Source organism: Ammospiza caudacuta, chromosome Z (assembly GCF_027887145.1).
Source record: "Ammospiza caudacuta isolate bAmmCau1 chromosome Z, bAmmCau1.pri, whole genome shotgun sequence".
In the NCBI taxonomy this organism is placed as follows: domain Eukaryota; kingdom Metazoa; phylum Chordata; class Aves; order Passeriformes; family Passerellidae; genus Ammospiza; species Ammospiza caudacuta.
The window spans coordinates 21608180-21629919 of record NC_080632.1 but is presented as its reverse complement, the minus strand read 5'-3'; positions in this window follow the sequence as shown (position 1 = coordinate 21629919).

Below are 21740 nucleotides of genomic sequence, written 5' to 3'. Positions count from 1 at the left end.
TATTAACAATGTTTATAGTTTTATTACCCTGTAATTATATCATACCTTCTGATTGTTTTTCTTTTCATCCCTGCCTATAAAAGGTAGTTGCCTGAACCTGTTGTGAATGTCTGCACTTCCAGTGTTAGTCCCAGTGATGTTTTGCCAGGTTCAGTGGAAGGAAAACCAGTTCTAGAGATGGAATTGTTATACTAGAGGATCTATCAGATGGTGAACTAGAGACAGCTGGAGACTTGATTTGGCCCTGTAGCTATGCTTGGCATCCTTTCTGCCAAAAGTCTACGTGGAAGGGGTCATTAAATGCAGTCTTGAACAGTGGTGGCTGGGCAGTTACAGCAAGGCTAAGCTGTGTGGTGTCAGGGAATTAACTGATTGCAATAACACGGGGAGAAGGGAATCATTAGGTTCTCTGAGCACGCTGTTGACTGACTTAATGCTGTTGTTCTCACTGTTAGATTCCAGGAGAAAAAACCCTGTTCGTATACTTCTATATTTTTTCATCTTCCAATCAAAATAACTCTGCAGAAGTCAGTATATTGGCTAATATTGGCTAATCACTGAAGCCTAAGATGAAACATTTTCACAGTTTGATTGTAGCAAGGGAGTTCTTCTGTCATCTTGGTGACAGCTGAGACTGGCTTGGCTTTGTTCACACCTGTGGTGCAATTGTTATTTCATTATAAAACTACTTTCATGACATGGAAAACACTTTGTATTAATTATTCCTTATTTGTTAATTTAAAATGACAACATGCATTTCACTTTTATTTTATTAATGGAATTAAATAGTGTCAAATATTAAAATATAGGTTATTCACTAATTACATTGGATAAGAGTCTGAGTTTTTTCTGTTGATTTTGGACAGCAGTTTCTGCAATGAACGTTGTGAAGAGCTTCATGGAAAACAATCTCATTATCCACATAATTTCACAGAGGCAAGGAAGCATTTTGCCATTGCTACATCCATCTGCTTCAGCTGTCTGGGGGATTGAAAATTGGAGGGATTTGGCACCTAAACAAACCCATGGTAATTTTTAGGAGTACAAAGCAGTGTTTTCTGCTGAAAATAAATGCAGGATAGTTGAGTCAATGAAATACCAGAGGCGTTCCAAGCTGCAAAATTTCAATGATCATTTGTAAGCAGCACTTTGCTTATGTATTACGTCAGATGGTCTCTGAAATGTTTATGGGTAACTTTTATAACTTGTGCTATATAGTTTATATAAGATTTGCAAAGCATTGTCCTGCCAGATACACTTGCCTTCAGTGAGGACAACTGCCTCCAAGTGGGTCATTTAACAGAGCTAGAAGGTAAATCTCTGAGTTCTGGTTGAAGAAGTATGACAATCCTGAAGCTGGAGGATACCTGGCTTTCTAGATTGAGTATGATATTATAAATTCATTAGTGGGAACTATAGAAAAACATGTAAACAGATAAAATTCCTCCTCTTCAGCTTCAGCTCCCTTAAGGTGTTTTCAACACCTTAGTTATTGGTTGTCTTTCTACTAGTGCTCCTGAAACTACCTGATCATCAGCTGATTTCCATTTTAAGGGAGCCAGTGGTTGAATTTAGTGGAAGATTCTGACTTACTGGAGTACTGGACAGAGTTTTAGCTAACAACTGGTCAACTGATATATTCCCATAAGCTGGAATTGGTGTTGCTTAACTGAAGTGCTCCAGCTCATGCTGTCACTTTTGGCTTATTGTAGGTGAGAGAGGTCATCTGCACTCTGCTGGTGACAGAACTGTCACCTCCAATTCTTACAGCCAATCACTGCTTTTTTTCCTGCTGCCTTTCAGGAATTACTTGCTTGGAATTTAGGAATGGCAGAAGTAAAATATTGAGCATTGGGCAAAACTTCTGTTGAGTAACTTGACTATGGGTGTAGAGGAAGGATTGGTAAGTTGGTGCATAAACTCCATCAAGGGAGGGAGGCCACATTTTTTCATTTTCTTTTACCCTTTGTTCCTCAGAGAGTCCATTAGAGTCTCTCTAGTCTCTCCAGGACAAAAAGCAGAGAAATATCAAGATACATGTGTAGCTATTTGTTGTCTACAGAAGACCCAGCTCTTCACACAAATGGGAGAGAGATCTTAAAGGTGGAATTTCCTTTGCTACCTGTGGGAATTTTACCCCAGGAAGGAGAACAGGTCTGGGCCCAACAAGTGAGATTGGTCTGTGTTGGTTCTGTTGACACTGAAGTTCCCAAAGAGAGATAACCATTATGATGGCAAACTGATACTTAACGGTGTCCTGTCTGGGCTTGCCCAGGTGAGTAATTCGCTTGAAATCCTTTTTACTTTGAGTCAATTGTATGGCTTTTGGCACCAAAATTTTTAGCAAATTTGCTGATTTTGAGATCTTTTGAACATGCAAGTAATGCATCAGGTTTTGGGGTCACAAGCTTAATCTTGTCTTGGTGTGATGGGTCAAATTTTGCACTGTCCTCTTAGAGACGTTCTTCTTCATCCTTTGACCCTGTGTGTAGTGAATTTGAAACCAAGCAATATAACTTTAAATGGTGCAGCTCAGGGCTGACCTTCAGGAAGCTGCTGCTGCCTTGGCACCTCTACTCTTCCTTTGACAATGATCCAGTCATTATTGTGGAACTTCCTCTCTTTCCTTTCCTCCATCTTATAGATTTGATTCTTGGCCTCAGATTCATCCCACATGGATGGATTTCACATTTCACATGGGAGTGTTTGTGTTTGTTCCCATTGGACTACTCATGTATACTTAGGGAAATGCATGTAATAAGGGTTCTGAGTCCCCAAAATCCTCTTACAAAGATGGCTACATAACCTTACCAATCAGAACAACTTGAGAGCTGCCAAACAGGTTGGCTGATGTACCCCTATTCAGATTTTCAAAGCATTGGATTTAGAGAGGTTTCTTCCTAGAAAATTAAAAAAGATAAAAAGAATAAACAGACTAAAGAGAATAATGTGGGCAGACTTCACTACATAGCTGGGGTATCATGCATTTTGGTTGATCCTTTGATCCACCTTCCAATTGCCATGTTAAATACAATTTATGCTGAACACTAATATGAGAGATCTCTTATTTATTCCTTTGTTATTTCAAAGTTTGGAATGAGTGTTCAATTAGTACCTTGGTTTTCAGGACTGTAGGCATAAAATAACTATTGTCAGACTTAATATATTAAGCACAAGAAATTGATGTGTTCATTAAATATGAAGTTTACATGTAAAAGGGGGCACAATTCTGGTCTTCCCTATTTTTCAAAACCCAACCCCCAAATTTCATACACATTTATGTAAAACAATGAATGGATGAATTAACATGAATGAAATACATATTTATAAGCTAATTAACATGATTTTATTGCAATCAAATTTTTTTAGATGCTGTCAACTGCATCCCAGTTTCTCCATTTAAAAAATCATATATAGCATCTTGTAGTAAAACCCTCTTTGCAATGTAACAAGCAAGAAATAATCTGCTTTTCTACTCTTATATTCAAAATGTGATTCTAGGTCCTGAACTTTGAATTTATTTGCTCATGAATTTTACTAATGCAAAAGTCTCGCTTGAAACATGTGATAAGATTTACAGTAGTGAAATTTTACTAGGCAAAAACCAAAACAAAACAAAATAAAACAACTGTTTTAAAAAAAGTGTTTGAGACCAATTTGCTCTGTAGAGAATGACTGGTTAAAATCACTTCTCCATAAATGAAGAGATGCCTCCCTCGTCACTAACTACTTTTTTAAAAAAATGTTTGGGGAGAGGTTGAAGAAGGGAATAACCGCTAAACAAAATTCAGTATTAATATCTATTGGGAAATTATTACATACATACATACATACAGCTTAATTTTTGTTTTTGTTGTTATAATCTTTAGATGGGAGTACTCAGAATGGAAAAAAAATAGAAATATTTATTTTTTACTTTCTTTGAATTGAATTTGATAAAACTGAGACCATGAACAAGAAGCATTTTTCCCTGTTCAGTGTTGAAATACACAAGCACAGTCTTTTCATGCATTCAGATCTTGAGCCTGAATTAACTGAAGCCTACATCAAGATTCACATTTTCTTGACTGGATTTGTCTCAGATTTATCAGTAGAGTACATTTTTAGAAGTCTAACAAATTATGCAAATGGAGCCCAAGCTGTGCTGCTGTAGTGATCCTTACTGTGTCCCCAGAATATCCCCAGACAAAGAGGTTTAAGATGCAGTGACAGAAACATAAAGCTGAAAGTCTTCACAAGAGACTATGCTTCTGTAAATTTCTGTTAAACGCCTTCTGCTTTCCAAGCAGATCACACACTGCTTTGGAAATCTTGACTGATTTCATACAGATATTTTTGCTGCCAATGAAGTCAATCTTCTTTCCCAGCACGGAGGGCAATTGATCGCTTCATTAAGCACTTCTTTACATAATCTCCCATCTCTGTACCTTTATATCCAAGTTAAACATATCCACTTATCTCACTTTTTATTCTACAGGGCTTGTTTTCCGAGTCTGTTACCATTCGTATTTTTGGAGTGCAGTGCAATTAATCTCTTTTTCAAAGTCAGATCCAAGAAAGGATACAGGACTAAATCTGTAGTGAATATTAATTAGCTTCCAAATCTGCTATATACCACTCCTCTGAACAACATCCCAGGATAGGTTCCTATTTCTTGTTCTTTCTAAGGATTCTGTGCTGTGCTCCATTTAATTTTATATGTGCCATTTTTTTCTGAGCAAATTCTTTTTACATAAATTTGTCTATTTCAACCAAATTTGATTGAAGAATACATGAGGATCCATAGTTCTTATGAATTTTGTGAAAATCTGTGTCTGAACAGGTAACAGAGAGCTCAGCTACCTTCCCAGACACAGACACCTGACAGGCTGGGGGAGTGGCATGTATGCCCTGTCCACTCTGTCACTGAAATCCACGTCCAACTTCCTCTTCCTCTGGCACGTGAGGCAAAAAAGGGGATTTGAGAGAGGAATTTGACAAGCATGAGAGTACATTGCAAATATTTTTGAGGGCTGACGTTTAGGAAGAAATGGCTGCAGGTGTTGATCTGAAAGAGGCTAAATATAAGGTAATATTTCATTAGTTCCACCACTGATAGCAATCTGGAGCGATTTTTTTGTTTGTTTTATTTTGAATTTGAGTTTGGTCATTTGTTTGCTCGCTGTCCAAAACTTATTCCTTCTGGCTAATTTTCAGATTGCCATACATTGTAATCCTTATATGATTTCCTTCAATTATGTTCCTGGATTCCTGGTGTTTTATGCCTTCTTTGCAGGTGCAGTTTGCACTTTGAAGTATATACTCTCAAAAAAAATAAAATTAGGGGGATTACATAGGTAAGTAAAATAAGCATTTAGATGAACTTGATGAGAAGTTTCAGTTGCTGTACATAATAGGACAGAAAAGAAAAATGTTGCAAAAATCGTCTTTGTATACCCTCAATTTTTCCCAGAGGAAATCTGGACATCGTTTCAGCAGCCCAAGTTTACTTTGCCCATGATTTTATAAAGTTTGTACTGAAATATTTAATGCCCGGCATTCCTTGCTTACCCCAAAAGTTATGATTACTGCGTGAAAACCGTTCTGCAATATGAATATGTTAGATCTGTCTGCTGAAACTTCTCTTGCCCTGAGGAGTGGAACCAGCTGGGCAGAGAGAGACACTGACCATACTCTCACTTCTTTACAATGATCCCCTTTTTCTGCACTTGGTGCTGGTGAAGAGTTTCACTTTGTTGTCTGCAAAAGACAGGTGGTTTGGATAGAGAATTGCAGAGCTCAATATTTCCAAAAGTGATGGGATAATTTAAATGTTAACAGCAAAATAGACTATAAATTCAACACTGGCAATAATATTGCTGTTTAGTTGATTAGCCTTAACATAAATTAACTGCTGGTTCATGTTACTTATATTCTGCTTCATTTCCCAGTCTTACCAATCTGATGCTGTACTCATAATTCAGACAAACTAGAATACAGTAAATGACAAAAATCTACTAATTCCAGCTGCAAATATTAACACGTGGCAAAGTTGTGTACAGCGGCAATATTTGCATTTACAGTGCTTATGTGATGTGCCAGAGTAGACAAAAGGTGCACAGGCGTTCTATACATTACTTAATTTTGGAATGATAACAGAACATTTATTTGAGTTTTGGTAATTTTTATTGTAGAAAATGAAAACATTTCCTTAAATATTGGCAGGCAAGACATCAGTTGAAGAGCAAAAGAGTAATTTTTTATTTGTATGACTTGAAGAAGTCCACTTTATTATATTAGGTGCTCAGTGTGGTGCAAAAAATAGCTGCACTTTTCACGTTCTTTTTAATGTGAAAGACAAATTCGAAGCATGTTACATTGTTAAAGGTGAAGCTCCTGCTGTTTTTAAAAGAGCAGACTTTAGTCTAAAAACATAATTTTGAAACCAGGCATCATTGCGTGACCTGTCTACCTTGAGAACAAAACTGGGAGGATGTGAATGGCCAACGATATCCATTGCTGAAAATTAGGTCTTCTACATGTGCAGTGTCACAATAATTTATGGGACTTTCTCTTTATTTATTAATTTTGATGGATAGAAGAACAGCAAAAATATGTGATCATCTAAGACTTATCTAACTAATCAAAAATCAAAACAGATATTAATGTTTGGTAAGCGGAGTGGGTATGCTGACCCTTGCACCCAGGTCAAATTTCCCCTTAAAGAGAGAGTTACATGGATGAGAATGTTACCTCTCCTTTATCTAAGCACATGTACATGTGCATGCACATGTATGTATATATGTGTATGGGTATTTCTTTCTAAATACCAATTCAAATGAAAGAACTAAAACCAGTCTTATGGTAAGCGGCTTCTTTATAAGCTATTATATCAGCATTTTCGTGAATGAGGAAAGGAGAGGAAGCCAATATGTTTCTGTGGTGAACTATAGGTACCAAATACAGAAATATGCACATGAAAGCATATGTATTTACATATAAGCGTACGTAAAATAGGAAAAAGTAAAGGCTTGACTGTAAAGCCAAAACTCTGAAAGCAGATGTGTCTTTTTCTTGAAGTGAGACTTTGTGGACTGCAAAACTACTTTTTGTCATTTTTGAGCTGCCCCATGTCATAATGTTGGAAAGATTAGATTCACTTGTGGTCTTTCCCCTTGGTACTCGAGTCTTACACAGTGCTGAGAGGCACTTGGCAAAGAAAAAGGCAGCATGTAAATTTTCAAAGGCATGGCTAGAATCTGGAGTGGCAAAGTGAACCGTGGCTTGAACAGAGTGATCTTCAGGGGCAGACAGTGGCTGTGTGGGACCCTCCTCAGCAGCGTCTGGTACAGCTGTCAGGCACAGCTGTTTGTGTGAAGTTACTGCTCTGCGTGTCTCAGAGCCACCAGGGGCTGTTAGGTTTGGACAAGTGGTATTCGAGATAAAATTGCTCTTGCAGATCTTTGGAAGCCTAGTTCAGCTCCCAGACACTTTCCTGATTCTGGCCCACGTTTTGTGTCCCAAAGAGCTGTAGGATGGAGTCTATGTTTTTTACCCAATAATAGGTTGTGGTGTTTTCTCTGAAGCATCACAGCTTTCCTCTTATGTTTCCTCCATTTATGCCAATGGTCTTCCAAATGTAATGTATTAGAAGCAGATTATTTTTCTTATCCCAAGTTCAGGACACTGGGTTCCAGAAGATGTTAGTTTAATAGTATTTTGTTGGGTTTCTAGTTACTTAGTTAATTATTGTTTGATTCCTTTTTCTGTATAGGCCATTCAGAATCACACACAGCAATGCAGACTTGTGAATGCTCTTATGGGGGAGGTCAAAGGCTTATCAAAAAATAAGTGTATGTTCTTCTTTTCTGACAGACTTGGCATATTTTTTCATTTGCACTTCAAGTCTTCCTTATTTCTCAATTTTCCAATATCAAAATATCACAAATGTAATTATTTTACATGCTCTGTTCTAGTGAAAGAGAGTGTTTCTGTGTAGGTCTGATGAAAAACACCTGGTTATTTTTCAGTTTGATAGATCTCCATAATTGTTTGTAAGGCTATGCAATTCTGCAGCTGAACTTCATATTCCTGCTTTTTATAACATAATAGGACATATTCCTTCAGCTAACAAGAAGGAACACAGTAAATAAGGTAGTAATTTTATTTTTAAAAAATCAAAAGAGGTACAATTGCACTGCATCTGTCTACCATCCCTTTGCACTAAAAACAGGTTGCTTGGATGAGTAAGAATGACTCACGAGAGCATACTGATGCTTAAAAAACCTGACATTACATTTAACCTAATTTATAACAGACATTAACAGACATTTCAGAAATAATTCAAGTTGCTATCGGATCCTTTATAAAAGCAGTCATGGTATGTAATGTCTGGGACTGTATGAGAGTGGGTTACACAAATTGCTTAAGTCTTTTTCTTCGCTCCTGTTTATAAATTATTGGTGGGGTGAGATACAAAAGTCTCCACAAAATCTCTGGCCTTTCTTGGGGAGCTTGTTCAAATTTTCTCAGTGCTCTGTGTGTGTGAATATACTGTGACTTATCCACATAATCATGTTTTCATTGCCCACTCTGGCATCACCAGCTGCTTTCACTTTTTCAGTGAAATTCTGTGGAAGATTGAAAGAGGTGTTCTTTAATATAAATAACTTTTATCTTGTGTGGTTGTTACCTCACACAGCTTCTGAAAATTTCTTTACAAATGGATAAGTTTCTCTTTCCCAATTATTACTTTTTTTATTAGGCATTGAAATAATGTTTATATAAGGAACATGGGTATATTGACTATTGTATTCATGATCTATTTTGGGACAGAACAAAAGCAACATGAAGCAAATTTTAAAAAATGAGATGGGAAAAATTGTGAACTACATATTTGTATGTCTGCTTGGAGAAAAAAACAAAACGTGCTTTTTTATTTAGTCATTCTTTAAACCATAAATCAGGAGGAACATTACAGGAAAGCTGAGTTTTGACATGCTAAGTCTGAGCACCAGAAATTGCACTTTTGTTTTAGGCAATGTAAAGAAAAGAACTCTAATTTCAGAAGAAAAACACTTAGAGATTGTATTTTATCTCTGAGTTTCCAAATAACATCCTGCCAGCCAAATCAACTAAGAGATTTTGCAAAACAATGAATACCGTGACATGAAAGCAGGTTGTGTAAGTAGGAGTGCATAACTTTTAAACCATGTTTATTAGTAAGCAGTAAGAGAAGCACAGGCAAATATCAATTCTGTTTGAATTCAGAGAGGTTTATTTGTGATGTTAGTCAATACATAATAAGCTCAGGCCCTTTGTAGCCAGATGCTTTGATGCTGCACAGATCTGGCTTTGAGGCTATTTCTACAAACTATAATTAAAAATCAGAAAAGCAAACTTCCTCACAATTAGGTAAAACGTACTGTATATACTTGTTCTGAAACAGCAACAAGTGCATTAGAATTCCATAACTATCATGCTATTATGAAAATAAATATATTTGTTAAATTCTTACAGATTTTTGCACTGATTTATGGAAAGAGCAATTCATAGTGTTCATTTGCCCAGGCATGCATCCAGAAGGGTGATTTTCAACAAGCCAAAGAATTCTGTCCTCTCTCTCACGAGTGAATATTCTTTGCCCTCACTAGGAAAAGAAAAAAATTTCACGTGTACTCTGAAATTTCTTACATAAGACTTTTTCAGGACCAATGACCATCTTTGTAGATTTTCTGCAAACCTCAAAACCTGAAGAAAACAAATCCTTTGCAGAGTCATTAATGTTAAGCATGACTCAAAAGAAAATAAAGATGTGGAGGACTGATTTAATAAAAAAAAAGCAAACATAATCAGCTAAAAAGAGCTTTTTGGCATTATCAAACATGGTTCTACCAAACCGTGCATTCTGGACAATTAAAAAATAGATAGCTCTGCTGTACGGTGGTGGTGATTGAGAACAAGGGTATTTTTGTTTGTATATTACCCATTTTATTAAATTGACCAAAGACATAAATATATTTACATTATCTATATTTTATATTTAATCTTTATACTTAATGAATCACAATAGCATTGGGGTTAAGATACCAAACACATGTGAGCTGATTTAGGAATTCTTGATTTTGGTTCTAGGGATATAATTTGTACATCATACTTCAGTCCACTAAAACATTTAAGCATACCTTTGCCCTAAGCAGAGCTGCCTGCAGCACTTTCCCATTTGTTTGGGTCTGTAGCTTTTACTGCTCTTTCCTTAAAACAATTTGCAGCTGCTCATCACAAAGCATTGTGCTCTAACATGAACAAGAGGCTCTTCCAGGCTTTCTTAAACTCCTCTTGGGTGTGCGCTGCCAACAAAAATAAAATTGTTACTGAACATGACTGGAGAAAAGCTTAATAATCACCGTAGTTTTAAAATACTCAATAGTCACTTGGTTCTCATGCAACAACACAGCTACTGGTAAAAATCCTATGAAAAGTAGTCAATAGAAATCCAGAAAAATGAAATCTAAAGACACCAATTTATTGTCTACTTCCCAAGAACTTGCAACAAGTTTTTTAAAACTGCTAGTTAAAATTATGGATATTTGTCTTTTCTCCCTTTTTCTCTCTCCCTGGTCACAGCCAACTGATGGGCACACAAGATATGCTGTGAGCTTGTCCCTATGGCCTCAGCTGAAGGCGGGGTGAAGTGGTGGAGAGTCTCCAGCAGGCTTGGCAGCCCAGCTCGGAGGTTGCTGTTTGCAAGAGAAGGGAATGTGCCAGGTTTCACAGATCTGTACTTGCAGGAGGAGACCCAGACCTGTGAGGCAGCACCCTGCCATCCAGCTCCTGGCTGGCACCCAGACGCTGTGAGTAATCCTCCACTGGGGGAGGCATTCCAGCTGAAGGGAGCCATCTCTCATTCATCAAGCCCCCAGCAAAAACCCCAAACGAGCCTCTGTTTCCATAGGACGAATTAGGGGCTCACCAGGCACATGGGGCTCCCAAGATCTGCTCTTCAGAGATTTTGAGGAGCACTGGTATCACATATGCTTAGGTAGAATGGGAGAACTTCCTGTTATGTGAAGGAGCCAGGATTGCAGATCTCTTGGCCACTCTTGGTTTTTTGGACCCTCAGCTGATTTCCAGCCCCAGCTGGATGTAAAAGGCAGGTACCCACTCCTCCTTGGCACTAGGCTGACAGCACAGAAGTGTAGACAGCTATGCTAAGTCCAAGAAGCTGGGAAACCCAGGTTTCTGGTGCTCACCAGCAATGTCACCGTGGTGTCCTGTGGGCAAGGATCAGGGCAGGCTCAGCAGTGGTCATGGTGTCCCCACATCACACACAGCCAAGCCCAACACCCACAAGGCACATGGGGCAAACCTCAGGGCTCGGGGCTCCAAAGGTGAGCAAGCAGTTCGGCTGTGCCAGCACTTATCCTTACGCCTGCAAGCAAAACTCTTTTATTCTTTATTCCACTGCCAGTCTTCGGAATCACTGTGTCCTTTCCCTGCTTCCCTCTGACTTGTACTCACATCTAGCTTGCTTATGTATTTTAAAAGGTGAAAAAACTGCCAAGTTTTCTGCCTACTGATGTTTTGGGATACTCCTGCCTTTGCCATCTTCATTGGGCAAGGCACACAGTGCAGCAGGAATAAAAATGTGGGGTTTTTTTCTTGACCTTTATGCTAATAATTTCATATTAAACGGAGAAATAATTTCAAAATACCGGGAAAGCAATTAAAAGAAAAAAAACAAACTTGACATGTAATAAATAATTTAACACCTCACCCTAACGCAACCTGCAGAGTCTTTCAGTCACGTTATGGATGTACAGTCATCAGTTTTTGTGGTGCTTTGCATAAATTTCATTAGTATGAACACAGTAATATTAAAACACACGCATAGACACAATTTTCTGGCTTTTCAGTTCATTATGAAATACTTTACCTCTGGGCAGATGACTAATATGCCCAGAGGTAAAGTATGCTATTAAATTTCTCTATCCTTGAGTTGTGTCATAGCCAAAAAAAGGGTGCAGTCACTCATAATCTTTATTAAATGAGCTGAATACACCCACTCAGGGAAAATGCTGTTGTATGACTTTAATGTGTCCTGCAGCAGCAGTAACATGCTTTTAGGTCATTCACCTCCATATGTGGAGCTACAATAATAAATCTATGGTGAAAACTGGGGGAAATTCCCTGCCTGTTCTGAGTAGTTTGGGTGGCATTACCCAGAAGGTTTAAATTCCTGCTTAGCAGAAGGAAAACTTCCCCCCATGCTGTGTTGTGAAACTATGGAGTTTATGTATCTGAGGATATAGTGAACTCTAGCAAACTATTTGAGTAGGGCAATATAAATCTGAAGAAAGTTTTAGTTTCACCTGTTTTGTGAAACACGTTTGTATAAAACTGCAATCTTCTTATGGATTAATCTTTAGCAGAATTGACATCAAGCTTTAATTGTTTCTTTATTTTATTACTGATTCTGTCTAGAACTAGACATGAATTCCTATGGTTTTTGCTTTTAAACTGAGGAAGGAAAACACACAACCACTATAAATCATAAATAAGAAATCCTATTTATATAACATAAAAATACATCACAAAATCTTTTGTGAATATAATTTCGGCCAGAACTAGCCTATTTTCAAGGTGGAATAGAAAACACTTTACCAGCCATTGAAACGTCCCTATAGATTCTAGCTGGAGTAAGCTAGTAACTTCAATTGGAAAGGAGTTTTCTCTGGTAACTTGCAATGAAGAAATTTCCTTGTCACTGTAACTTCTTTTTCTACTCTTAGGACTAGTCCTATTGAATGTTGCATGAATGATTCAAAGGCATTTAGAAAAACAACACAAATCTATTTGCTCATACAGGAAATTTGGGATATATTCTGGTAGTAGCTGACAGTGACCATACTGGAAATTAATTCACCTTAAAAACAAACCCGATTCAGTGTCTTGTTATAAATGAAGAATCATCTGGTTTGCTTGTATTTAGGGATATATTTTTGCTTGGGTAAGAAAATTATTTTTAAGTTAAAAAAGAGGTATTCAGAAAGCTATTTCTAATATTTGTCATTTTTTCTTTCCAAGCTTGCACTTTTTGAACTTAACTTGGAATATTTTAGACATTTTATTTCATAATTAAGAGTTTCATTGTTCTCTCATTGGTTCATATTCTAGAGATAATGTTGTAAATTCTAGGAATTCTAGTAAATCCTAGTTATTCTAGTAACTTGAGTAATATGATATGTAAACTCTAGTGTTTCTAAAAAATATTTATTGCAGCAAAAGAACAATATGAAAACTAAATTTTAACTCTTTTCAAGAAAGAAAAAGCAAAATTCTTCTAATAACTTCATCAGTAAGAATGCCTTCCTTTATCCCTACTTGTCAGTACATTGGATTACATTAGAAGTACCTGAATTGATGAAATAAAGAAACATGAACGTGAACAGCATCAACAAAGAAACAACTATCAGCATGGTAATGAATCAAGGGCCTTGTTAAAAATTGCTCTTCAAGATGCACATTTATGGTGAATGCCTTGGCTTTATGACTTTTATCCTAAGCCTTATGGTGATGTGTAATAAATCCTTAATTTTCTATGCAGCAACATTTCTCGTCTCATTTCTTGGACATAAATTGGCTAAGGTTGATCTTTAAAGAACTTTTAAAGTGTCTAAATGCTTAATGGGGAAGATAAAGAAATATAACTGTGACTGGAGTTCTACTGAGATAAAGATTAAATTGCCAAAACTACCCTACTAATGAAAGGCAAAACCACCATCTTTATCTTATTATGCTTATCACAACAGTAAAAGTTTATACCATGTAACTATTTTAGTTTATTATTCTGTTTTTCTATTACTTCCAACCTCATTCAAAACAGACGCGATCAAAAACAAAACAAAACAAAAATGCACAAAAGCAACACCAAAAAAAATGTCACCCCAAACACTATGTGAATTAAAGCGAAGTAAATATTTCAAGCCCTTCTTCATGAAAATCACTTGGTCTTAAGGGTTGTTAGTAAACCTAAGTGATTAAAAATTAGGCATGTATGAATAACTGTTATTTCATAATGCCAGGCTAAAGACGAAGACAAAACGGCAATTGTAAAATTGTACAGTTCTTATTAAGGTAGCAAACCAGCAACTCATAAGCACATTAGAAAAAATTTGAATAATTTAGATGTCAACCTGACACATACTGGACTGGCTTGCTTACCTCTTAAAATTCATAAGTCTATACAGGTCTTATAGTATGATTCAGATCTCATAATTTAATGAAACAAACTTAATCAGAGGCATTCATTAAATAACAATTCTGATAGAGAGATAATTAAGAATGACGAATTGAAGACCTACTTTCTTTTCCTCTATCATTCTATGAAAAGTTCTACAAAGGTGTAATTTGCTAATTAAATCATGTGATCTAAATCAATGTTTCAGGCATGTAATTACATGGAGTTTTGCTCTTTTTGAAGAAATCATGGAAATTTTTTTAACTATCTTCTCATTTAAGGTATTGATAACATCTTTTTCTGTAATGTTTTAAAAAGGACTGAACTAAAAGCAGGAAAGACTTAGAATCTGGAGTATATAGAGATTGGGTGTGCTTAAAGTTGTGTATTTGAGAGATTCTTTCAGGAGTAAGCTGGTCTTTAGTTTAAGAGCAGCAATGCACTTAATTGCACTCTCATTTTTGTCCCTGTTTGTGGAAGGACAAAAACACATATTCTATGTGAGGACTGTATTTCTGCAATTTTGCACACCTACTTAAATTCTGTTTTCCTCCCCTTTCCTCCTTGCTTTTATGCGCAAAATAATGTCTTAAAAATTAATGATGACTCAGTTTAGATGTTTTCGCTGCTTCTTCCTGATGCAGATAATTTCTGCAACCATATGAAGAATTAAATATTTTGTATTGCATACTGCTATGAATAGAAGTGATTATTGTCTATCTTTGAGAAGTTCCATCATCAAAAGGTTAGATGATAACTTGATTTGTTAAAAATACAGAATGTTTAACATCTTTTCGTAGATGGATAGAATTTATCCTTCAAAACTGCAAATAAGGCTGAGTGCAGTGCATAATTCTTTATGATAAGGGAAATTACAAACTTGAAATCATCCATTCTGATTAAAAAATCCCACAATCCTATTTTTATAATTTTTTAAGGGGTATACCTAGAATTTCTGGTTTATTCCAGAAGGTTTTCTAGTTTACTCAATAATAGACCTAGATTTCTTGCTTAAGGAGTATACATTTTCTGTGGTCCATTCACTGCTCTTTTCTTTGTTAACTTTGGGTTTTTTTCATGTTTCTATCACTACTGTCATTTGACAGGTCTGATGTGAAATGTCTTTATGACACCACTGGGGATACTAAGAATAAGAGGAGGGGAAAATCAATTGGAGTCTCATTTAACTAAAGTTGAATTTTTATTACAGAATTTTTTTACAAATTACCCAACTGCAAGCCATTTTTCTAGCTGCTGGTTCCTACCATTTGCAGTTGGCAAATCGAAAAGCTAAGAACAAGTGGCACAGAGACTGCAGTTTTTGTACTTTCCCAGAAATGTTCTCTTTGTGTTAGTGCCCTGTATTAATACTTACTTTTTCTGATTTGTGATTGACTACTTGTACGCTCTATTATTTTCAGAAATTGCTCAGGTAGCTACAGCTTGAGATTAGCACATCCTTAGAAATGTGACTAGTAATTCAATTGTAGTTATTTAGCTTCCAGTTGGTAACATCGAGTTAACCATTTCCTAGTAGTGGGACTTCAATTCCATATGGGGAGGGTTCTGTGGATTTTCCAGTTTTCAGACGTTTTCCAGGGACAATACTGCCATGGGCTGGAGATATTCAGATATTCATGACTGATATTCAGCCTTGCAGCAGTTTGGGTGGCATTTTCACATGCTGCCCCATAACTCAGAGACATTTAGCACCTACCCATCACAACTTTGCTCAGCCTGTGGTATTAATCCTTGTCTGGAGAGTAGCTAAAATCACCATTTTCGTACCCATGTTTTTGCATTCTGTGGCTACTCTTCTCTGACTGCTCTAACATGTCTTAGTGGCATCATTAACCCTGAAAGTTGGGAGTAATGGATAACAATGCCTGGATATGCCTCTCCTCCATGCCTATTCTCCTGCAGCCTACACAGGTCTTTGTCAGGCTGATTTAAGCATATCCTGGGAAAGTGTATTAGACTAGAAATCCATGAAACTGGAATATCTTCCAAATTGACATTCTGACTGTTTTACAGCTTTGCATTCTCTGTATGTTTCTTAGCTAGATGTAAAGACACAGACAAAAACTTCACATCTCAATGTCTCCATTACTTTTACAAGAGAGGTGACCTGAAGACACAAAAACATATTACCATCATGGAAAATTACCCAAGAACTTTGAGTCATGACAGAATGATAAGTATACATGGCCTCTGCATAGGATAAACCACTTAAGTATCCATTTGTAAAATTTTCTTATCTGAAACTGCTTAAGCATGGTCCTATGCCCTGAAAAAAAAATCTATCCCAACTATGTCTGAAGTTTCTGGGGTTAATATGAGGGTGTAAAGATTTACAATATCAAACCATCTCCTGTTTTGTATGAACAGTGATAAACTCCTAAGTACTACTGGAGCACAACCTTTATTAGACATGACCTGACCAGACTTGTTCTTCTATTGTAGCTCAAGATTAAAGCATTTGTTGCAACATTTTTTAAAGTAATCCTCTCTCTGGCTGACTCATAACAGCTGTAAAGTAACTAGATATTTAGTTTAAGATGAAATGAACCTATAAATTTAAAATTATATAATAACCAACCCCTTTATGCATAGCAAAATGCTTCTGTCATCATTTGAATGCTTCATGCTGATGTCACTATCTGCATTTGATTGAACTGATCTAATACCGTAGTTGACAAAAGATTATACCAATGGTGATTATGTATTTTTGATGCATTATGGAAGAGGAAAGACACCAAATAGGAGTGAGAGGCACCACGTGGTGGGAGATGGAAGAGTTGACATAATGTTCTTGAAATGTCCAAAAGATTCTTCAGAGTTTGTTGCTAAGTGTTTCAATTGCAACACATGCAAAAAGTACACATGCATTGGTTTTCCTTATTTTCTTTACCCACTTTGCCAGTTATCTGGTAGTCTCTCTTTCCTCCCACAGGGCTGGCAATGAAATCATAGTTTTGTTGGTGGTATATTCACCTTTTATTTTCTGCCCTCTTAGAGGTTCTGATTTGTCAGAAACTTCTTAACAGCTCCTGCAGCAGCTCATTCTTTCTTGACAGTAGTGCCTCAAAAGTGCTGACTTTTTCTGATGGGAGAGGTTGACACCTGGGGAAGTAAAATGATTAATGTAGAGCAGATTCAGTCTTTATATTCATAGCCCCCTCCTAACTTACATCACAAGGAGTCCTCAGGCTTTTTTTCCCCCATGAAGAGATGACATGCATATAAAGGCTTTTATTAAAACAAAACTATGTAAAAACTCAGTCAGATGAAATAAAAGCTTTTCTTTTCTCTTGTTGACAAAAGTAACTTGTTTCCTTTTCACATACGCTCTTGTTTCAATTTGCACTGGTCCTAAGGTCTCCTTTAACCTTTTCAGTAATATTTGAAAAGACATCATCTACTGTTGGAATTAACTCTAGGAAGTGAGAGGAGTTTTTTCTGGTAGCACAGGTTTCAGAAGACTGAAGTAAAATGACAATTTTAAAGATGACAGGTACATTCCGGAAACCTTTTAAAAAGACACTCAGCTTTAAGCCTGTGTAAAATGCCTTAGGACTTGAAGGTCAATGATTTGAGTAATGTGTTGTCTCAGTGCAGACCTGAATTCATGAGATAATAATTTGTACCCCGAAGTGAAAATACTCAGTTATGTTCTTCCCACAGTAAACATGAGAGCACCAGTGTTTGTGAGCACCAGTGGCTTCAGAACACGTAATTTCCTTATGTTTTGAGCTACATTTGGGATTGGTATCATTGGGAAGTCAGAGTGCTTAGTTATGCTGTACTCTGTGCAAACATGGAATGAAATAACAGCTTTTTTGAGACCTGATAGAGCACAATAAGGCAGTGATACAGATGCATCTGTCGTGTGAGCCAGCTGATAGTAAATCTCACTAATGTAAGTTCTTGTTCTCCTCTGAAGGTAAGGAGCAACCGGAGAGAAAGTCTGAAGGTGTTCACCTGAAAATGAGGTGGAGGAAATTCTGGCACTGTGAACTACTCTGCAGTATCAATCACCTTATTGAAAAAAGAGAAGTAGAGGTTGGTATGGGAGAAACTTTGACAGTGAAAAGAAGTCACCTATATTTGGTAAGGCAGACAGGAAAAAATAGAAGCAATGTGGTATTACAAAGACTGAAATCATCTAAGCTGCAATATGAGAACATAATATTTTGCAGCATCAAAGCCAGAATAGAAAAGGCTGGTCTAAACTCCTGCTTACCAGTCACAGATAAAAATGTCATGATGAATGTGTGGCATTTTAAGAGTTGAAGAAATCAAATGTGTTGTTTGGAATAGCCACATCTCTGAGAAAGAGAAAACTGACAATGAGATGATCAATTCAAAATTACAGATCAAGTGTCTGTGAGGCACGTAAGCATAAAGAAAGGAAAGTAAGGAAAGTCTGCCAAAACAAAGGCTCAAAACCTCCTGAAGAAATATAAGAGAGATGGGACAAGACTTTTTTTGAGAATAAAATTGGCCTAGAACAGTCTGTGGTTGCCTTGTTTCTCTCATGTGGCCTTATCTTTTTGTAACTTTGAGGATTAAATAGGAATATCTCAGATAACATTAAAAAAAAAAATCACAGACCTCTATCAGGTCAAGTGAATTTATATTCCTCTATCAGCTAATCAGACAGAGTCATTTTTTTTACTCATTTGAAGAGTGTGTGAAGTAACCCAGTTCAAGAACCCAGTGATCACAAGTGTCAAGTGCTCAGTGATATTTTAACCAGGGGAAAATTAACCTGAATGTTACTGGAAGTAAAACCACTTAACAAAAGACATGGTCAAAATGGTAGTGGGAACAGAGAATTACATTCTGTCCTGGTCCCAGGAGGCCATGCCTGCACAGCAGTGGATAGCCGCACAGGGATATGAGGGCTCTCTGACCTCTCCTTGCACAGCCTTTTAGCTACACGGGCACTGCTTCTGTATACGTAGCCTGGTTTCCCTTGGGAAACTGAACTGAAACCATATTGTTTCAACTGTAACAACGGTGTTAGTTCCTCTCTTTTCCCATTCCTTAATAACCCACTATGAAATCTGAGTCAGTAGAGCCAAGTTCAGAGATGTGTTTCACGCAGGCAGGGGAAGGAGGCTGACAGTGAGGCTGCAGAGACGGGCACCAGCCATCACTCCCAGTTGTGAACATAATGCTCAAGGGACCTCCTGGCCATGCACTGTCCTCTGCCCAAGCTGAGAGCAGTGCTTCCATCAGGGCCAGGGGTTTCCCCTCCTGGAAGAGGATGTGATGTGATGGGAAGGGGCAAAGGGACATAGCACATTGCACCAGGTAAAACTGGCTTTTATCAGCTGTGCTCCTCACACAACAGCAACTGCTCCACAGCTGCAGTTTTGCAGCTCAGGCTGAGGATTTCCAGGGGCTCTGCTTCAGGGCTATAAACAGCTCAGTGTCCGTCTGTGGGGTCTTCAGTTAGCTGTCAGAAAAAATAAATAGCCACACAGTATCCTGTGCTTCTGGAAGAGGAGGAACAGTTTTCTTACAGTCTTCTCATCTTTCACCCTCTGCCTTTGCACACTTTTATGTTCTGCCAAGTGTTCCCTCTTAAACAGATACACATCTTTGTCCCAGACTTAATTTCTGTCATCAGCTTCTCTTTGTCTGCAATCATCATGATGTTGAAATCACTAGTGAAATGTACAAAAAATGTTTGCAGACACGCATCAGCTTGGCTTACAAACACACGCTTGGAAAGTGGACATTTTCAGCTCTTTAGCGCCTCCCATTTTAGCTCTATGTAGCGGCTGTGCTCATGTCATGGCTGCTTGTGGCTTTGGAAGATGGAGTATTTTTAGATTATTGGCACCAGAAACACAGGAGAGACTGGCTCAAAAGTCTAAGCCAAACTCCATGCTGAGCAAAACCTTTGGTTAAGAAAGTGGTGTTTTCTTCTGGCTCCTTCTCTCCGCTCCACCCTCCAACTGGATAATTCAGGTTTTTTTACCTCAGGCAAAAAGCCATGGGGAAACCGATACTTTTTTTATTTTATTATTTAAACATAACTATTTGACAAACTATCAAATTTCATAGCTTTTAAAGGTCAGCCCTGTGTCCAGTGTCCCTCCTCAAAGCCATGCCCCCTTCACACTCACTAAACTACATCTTGTTTTTTAATGGACACATACCAATATACAGCTGGTGATGAGAAAGGTAAACAAAGAAAGGCAGAAGCAATATGAGCCCATGCAAGAGCTCGTAGTAGTTGTTCTTCAGAACAGAAAACCTAATACTTCTCTTAAGCAAAAAGGCAGGGAAGGGGTAAGTCACAAGCTGGAGAAGTCAGATGATATCAGTAGAGTTGTTAGTAGACAGTAAAACACAGCACTAGCTGCACACTTGTAGCATGTGCAGCTTTGAGACAGGTGTCTAGCCCTTTCTCTCTGATAAGATAGCGTTAAGAAGGTCTAGTATTAGAGAACAAGGAAAGGAAAGCAATATACTTCAATTCCTGGCTCATGCCCTAGGCTATGCCATAGGTGAGGCATGGGTTACTGGGGAATATGTCATTTACAGGAAAAATTACCTGAAGGTGTGTGTTGTGGTTTAATATGTGTCAAACACCAGGCACCCATGAAAACCATTCCCTCACCCTATTCTGCTATAGTTGTACAGAGGAGAGGTAAAAAAACAACAAAGGGCTCATGAGTTAAGTACTGTGAGAAAAACACTCGAAGGGCAAATAAAGGTTCAGATTTAAAGGTATAAGGTAAATATATTACTAACAGTCAGATGAGAATAATAAGAAGTAAAAGAGGCCTTTAAAACACCTTTTTTTCCCCCCAACTCCTCCCTCCCTCTTCCCACCAAGAGTGCAGGGAGACAGGGCATGGGGGTTTTGGTCAGTTTGTTATTCAAGACCTTTTTGTATTCGCTCAGGAGAGGAATCTTTCCTCTGCTATGCCATGGCGTCCCTTCCACAGGAACAGGACCAAACAGTCATGCACAACTGTTGGGCCATGAGTCACTCGTCCACTGGGTTTGTTCTTTCAAGGATAGGCTGCTCTAGTTTGGAAGCAAGGGCCCTGCCTATATTTCTGGAAGCAGGGGCCCTTCTCTCTCTATTCAGGTCTCCTACTGGATCACAGCTTTCTTGAGCATCAACCTGCTCCAGCGTGAGCACTTTTCCTATGGACTGCGAGTGGATCTCCGCATGAACTGAATTTATTACAGAGGGACAATTTGTTTCATCATAGTCCTCACTACAGCTTGCAGAGGAATCTTGACTCTGATGTTTGGAGCACCTTCTCCCTCTCTTTTTTTTTCCCTCTGACCGTGGTGTCACCATGTTTTCTCTCACATGTCTTAACTTCCTCCTCTTCTCCGACCAGTCTGCTGCTCATAGGTACCATTGCCAACAAGTTTCACCAATTCAAAGTATTCTACAGAATCCCACCGAGCCAAGAGGCCCATCTATCTAGGTTCCGCCCTGGGGAGGTGCCTGCCCCCTTTGCACTATCAGCCGTGTGTCCCTGCT